The following is a 6,154-nucleotide window of genomic DNA, read 5'->3' as shown; positions in this document are numbered from 1 at the left end:
ATGAGGATACAGAGTGATCTGAGGTCAGCTGTCAATCACTGTCGTCCCATGTATGGTGTGGATTTATGCAGGAGAAGACGTGTGTCTCACCTGTGTGCGTTGGAGGTCTCCCAGGATAGCTCTGCTAAAGGGATTACTGGGCAGGGAGGGACGTCTGCTCCATGTGGAGAATTGAGGATTAGACTTAAATAATCGCTCCAGACAGGAAACAAGCACAGACGCTCAACATCACAGGAGGAAACAGACGCAGCTCGGACGGAAAGAAAGACAAACTGCCAAAGAAGATGTCCAAGGACCAGCTGGAGAGCCTGGTGAAGCGCATGGAGGAGACGCTCTCCGAGATGGAGCAGCTGAAGCTTCACTGCGGGAAGCAGAGCGAGGAGCTGAGCCAGCTGGTGGTGGAGCTCCGCAGGGAGAACCAGGAGCTGGTGGAGAATTACAACCAGCTCGCCGCGGAGATGAAGGAGGCCAAGGAGGTCATCGACCAGCTGCAGGACACGAAACATGCTTTTAATGCAAAGGAGAGGCAGGCGCAGAAGCTCAGCCGCCATCTCTGAAGGCCTCATGGGAGCAGGTGGAGGACGTGAAGACGTGTAAAGACTGGGTGGGAATGGAAGCTAAACCGAGCTGTTCTCTGTAACGTATAGAAAGGGTGTTTTTTTGTCTCCATGTGTGTACATAAAGTTTAGTAATGTGAATGTTACCCTAATGTGGTGTAGGGCTCTTTTTAAATCCACGGCTTAACGAGCAGGAATCCTGGACGTCTCGGAAAAATGTGGAAAGTGCGGAATGTGTCTGAAACGGAGGTGAAGATCTCACATAAAGAAATAGTGCTCATTTGGTTTCTATAATTAAATCAACAACATGCCTGAAGCCGGGGCTGCAAAACCTGTAAAGATTTTATTTGATAGCAGCCACTGGATGCTACTTTTAGTTGTTCGCTGAGCAGGAGAAGTGGGTGGTCACGTATTTTTGTACTTTGTAGAGTCAAGGGGCTAAAAATACCTGATTATCCGTCCAGGCCGTCGACCTTGTGTTTCACCGCAGACCTAGGAGGGTGTTAACTATACTGCAGCCAGCCACCAGGGGGCGATGAAGATGCTTTGGCTTCACTTTGTGGGAGCTGCCATATCGTCCGTCTTGTTGTTTAAATGTCTGAAAGTGAAGATCCCCGGAGTTGAAGACGTTTTGTGTTCATCGTGTTCTCTGTGATTTAATCCTTGTGGTGTTTATGAGACATGTTGAGATCATTAGAACTACACCTGGGGTTTAACTGGGTTTGATTGACCCTGAAACCCAAATTAAAAAAGCTTATTGAAACTGAGTGCTTTCTCAAATCTGTGTGGGCAGCACCTCTGTCATGAAGGACAAGTGGGTCACCAACCACACATGGTTCCCTCCTGCAGGGAGTGCGGACGTGAACCCAGAATTTAACGTCTGTCACATTTGGTTACAGACAAAGACACATTTGAAAAAGAAAGGCAGAACTATGTTTCCTTACCTGATTACAGTCGTGTGTAACATTGTTAACAGGGGCGTAGCACCAGGGGCCCCACGAGAACTGCAACCACACTGAAACCACAATTTTATGAGAGTCCTCTTAAATTCGATGATTGAGACCCCATGTAACTGACTTTCTGCCAAAAGCCTCATTATTTGAGAGTTTGTTCATTTAAAGAGGAGGAGAGGTCACTTTGTCCTGGGCCCCAGAGGTCCTTTTAATATTCTCCTGTTAAAACAATTGCTTGATGTCAAATGAAAGTGCCAATTCAGCAGCTGTTCTGGAGCATTTGATCGGATCACATCCCACATCTGGCCAGTGAAATGACGGCACCCATGGGCAGTTCGCCACATCATAGAAAAAACCTCATGTAAACCAAAGGTTGCGTGAATTTGTGTTGTACCATTCAGGAGATATTCATCATTTACCACATGGGCCATCAGTATAATAATTTAGAAAATGTTAAATCCTGCTTACAAATCGATTCATCAACAGTAATAATATAATATTTAACAAAACACTCACAGGGGTCACGTATCTGCTCTGGTTATACTTTTACTTTTGCATATAAACACTTCAGTTCTTTTACATCAGAAACATCAACTCAGGACTTTCACATGCACCAGTGTATTTTTACTGTGTGACGCTTTTACTCCCAGCATCACTTGTCTCTTTATAGGATCCTCGTCTACTGTACAGAAAACATACGTTGGTAAAAAAAAAACTGCACTTGTGCTTCAAACCACAGCCGGAGTCTACTGCTCCACATGTACATTATATACTATTTTGGAGCTATACATATCCCAGATGGTAAAATGTACGTTCTCAATGAAAAGGTTGAGCCGGAGCTGGAGGTGGAAGCTTCCTTTCTGGTTGATGGTCCACTGGGATTATGTCGAGTGTCTCCTGGCACGACGCCGAGTGGACACAGAGGTCGTGGTCACCTGTACACATGTGTTGTGTTGGATATTTGTGCTTCATGTGAGTCATTCGGTTAAATATAAACTTGTAGACAAACAAACATGTTAACGTTGTTTTGTCTGTTTGGTGAATGAAGCGTGTGAAGTGTCTGGAGCCCACCACGATGCCGCGGCCGCCTCCACACTCTGAATCAGTCCCAGACTCACAGTCAACACAAGTACACACTACACCCTGATGTATTTTTACATGAGCCCACAATTACATAATATCAGCAGCTCTGGGTGTTTGTTTTTAGATGTCATTGGCATGTTCTGAAAAACCTCAACGCCCCCAAACACAGAAGAGAGGAGAGGGGAGGGCTAGAAGAGACGGGAACCGTAAATTGGCTTTGGAAGCGGCAGCGGTGGTTTCCTCTTTAAAACCCAAAATAATCACTTCTATCCATCGTTGTGCAATCAGAACATGTTCAACGTGATATAGTAATTAAATAGTCCAACTCTTCTCAGGGACATTTTGTTTAAATCAAGATTAGTCTTTTGAATTATTGACAAGAGAAAATTAAACATCGGCTTCAGGGACTGTTTTAGTTTGTTTATGAGTGTGTGTGTGAGTTTTTAACCTCTAATGTAATGTTTGGGCTCCAAAGGAATAAGGACCTAAAAAAACTACACTTCACATAGTTTTATTATTTTGTGCAGATATTCATAGTCCTCAGAGGATGAGTCCCACTGACTTTGTGTTCTATATGGATGAGATTGTCTTTGTTGAAATGTTAATTCATTCAATTAACTATTGAATAGATTGCTGTGAAATATGATTCAGGATTTTATGGTCCTGAATTGTAGCTTAAGATTTGTAAGGTCAGAATTATACTTTGTTCAATCCTCTGACCACACGTTATTTATTATTTATTTATTTAAAAGCCCTATAGTGTCAAATTAAAACAGAGTAGCTGGTTAGACCCGGACCTGGGAACAAGATGTATTAGTGACACAAAGACAACTTATAACATTTTAAAAAGATCTCATGGAAATTATATATTTTTCTGTAATAAAAGATGAATTAACTATTTACTATAAATATAGGTGAATTGGTTGTTGGGGTTACTACTATACGTCTCTCCAAATGTTGCTCTAGAAAAAGAAATGCCTAACATGTCCACTAGAGGGCGTGTTGTGTTCCCTGCTCGTCAGGTAACGCTCAGAGTGAAGGAAACTCAACTTACTACGTCATTTCATCCTGAAGCAAGCAGCAGAGGTGGATGAGTTACTAGATAAATATGCTTGGATAAAGTTAACGGTCTATTTTGAATCGTGACAGGGGAGATGTGATGTTGACTGGATTAATGGCGGGAAAAAACAGGATGAAGGATCTCTTTTAGCGAGTTGTTTTGGCTAAAACCAGCAGTGAGCATCATCATCATCACCATTTGACATCAGACATCTCAACTAACAGGCCTATGCCAAAACAACATACTTAACCAATTAGCCTTTATTGTCCATTTGATACCAGAGAGAATCCCCTTTCTTTGCTATGGAACCACTAGCTAAGGTGGAGATCTGTTAGAGCTGTTTGGACTATTACTACTCAACTAGCATTGAGTATCATCATCATCAACATCATCTGACGTCAGACACCTCAGCAAACAGCAACAGTCGAGTGTGATCGATGTATGTGTTCATAAATATAGTTGTCAGCGATATCAATTTAATCAAGATTTAATGTATATCGATAGGAGGCAGAACTGCTTTTTAATGTTTTGCCTCCGACTTGTAAAATGTTTTTGCTGTTCATCAAGAGTTCGTAAAGACGAGTTTAAAACCACAACCATCAATCAGTAAGTAAAGATGAAAGTAATATAATTATTGATATCGACCGATACAAACATTTTGTGTTGATGTCGCCTCAGCTCCTTGAAGATGTTCCTCCACCCTTTAAAATAAACATCAATAATATAGATTTTGAACAATTATTTGTACAAACAGACAATCTTTGAAAATCTGTTGAAATGTCAGAAATAGATCTTGTGATTCTGAATCTTTTTGTCCTCAATGTTCCACCTGGTGAACATACATGTTTTAAAACAATCCGTAGAATGTGTTTTTTTTTCTTGTATTGTCCATAACCTGAAATATTCCTTTATCTTATACAATATCAGGTCAATTCGATACAGATTTATTTATATAACAAATAAAAAAGAACAGGAGATGAAGCAAAGTGCAAATGAAAAACATACAAGTGTTGATTAAAGGTAAAAAACTGTGAATTATCATTGAAATATTAACACAATCCTCAATATGGATTGTACACAGAGGTGTCAAGTAACGAAGTAAAAATACTTTGTTACCTTACTTAAGTAGAAATGTTGGGTATCTATACTTTACTGGAGTATTTATTTTTCAGAAGACTTTTTACTACTTCTTACATTTTCACGCAAATATCTGTACTTTCTACTCCTTACATTTAAAAAATAGCCTCGTTACTCCTATTTAATTTTGGCTTGTTTTCATTCCGGTTTGTCATCGTTCAAAAACACACTCAAAAAAAGGCAACACGACCTTGTTACGACTTTTACTTCCTCTAGATAGTCAGGTTTGATTATTGGTAGTGTTGAGTCCAAAGGTCTCTTCAAACAATATATGTATTTGCATTGTAATAAAATGTTATAATTTTCAATGGGCATATTTGCAGTACAAACGGGTAGCCTAGTGCATCCCACATTTTTCAACATAACATTTTAATATAACATTATAGTCATAATGGCCTTTAGAAAAATGTGTTTTTTGGAGGGGGGGGGGGGGTAGTGCACTATAGGCCCCTGAGACGCGGCTTAAGAGTTTGTCCTTAATGGAAAAAATGTTTCCCTTACATTACTTTTACTTTTATACTTTAAGTAGTTTTGTTTAGTTTACACTTTTACTTAAGTAAAAAGCTTGAGTTGATACTTCAACTTCTACAAAAGTATTTTTAAACCCTAGTATCTATACTTCTACTTGAGTAATGAATGTGAATACTTTTGACACCACTGATTGTACATATGGTGATTTCTATACTTTGCCCTGTGATTTTAACGTCATGACAAGAAAAAGCTGATTTAATATCTGTCAACAAACCTCCCAGTGAACATCCAGTTCTCCTTCAGGAACATTTCCCTCTGAACATAACAACCCTTCTTCACATTAGTGACTGTGGATGAGCGCACCCTGGAATTACACTGTTGGTTTCTGCAAAGTGGGAATCAACTTTTCGAGACCCTCATCTGGAACATGCTCCTCGGGGTGGGGGTGGGGGTGGGGGGGGCTGTTATTTGTACAGTGGGAAATTACAGAGTGCGCGTAAAAGCTCCCCACGTGCGCCAGGAGGGGCTGCGGGTGTGACGCAGCGGAGGAGATTTAACCAGCAGGACTTTCTCTCCTCCTGGTCGGTTTCCTGTGGGACAGAGAGAGAGAGAGAGAGAGAGACAGAGAGACAGAGAGATAGAGACAGAGACAGAGCAGCAGGATAAACCTCCTCATCCACCAGGACACACTCCGTCTTCCAGGTCCCAGATCCGGAGAGAGAGACACCAGCAGCTTCCAGGACCCGATCCACCAGAGGGACTCTGAAGAACCCGCAGCTGAACAGGGTGAGCAGGATCAGGATTTCATATACAGGCGATTAAAGCTTCCACAGTAACTCACATTTCATCTATTAGACGGAAAGTGGAAGGAAATGTTCACTTTAGGGACTTTT

The sequence above is a fragment of the Limanda limanda genome, chromosome 12 (genome assembly GCF_963576545.1).
Source record: "Limanda limanda chromosome 12, fLimLim1.1, whole genome shotgun sequence".
NCBI classification, from domain to species: Eukaryota; Metazoa; Chordata; class Actinopteri; order Pleuronectiformes; family Pleuronectidae; genus Limanda; species Limanda limanda.
This window is presented reverse-complemented; position numbering follows the sequence as displayed.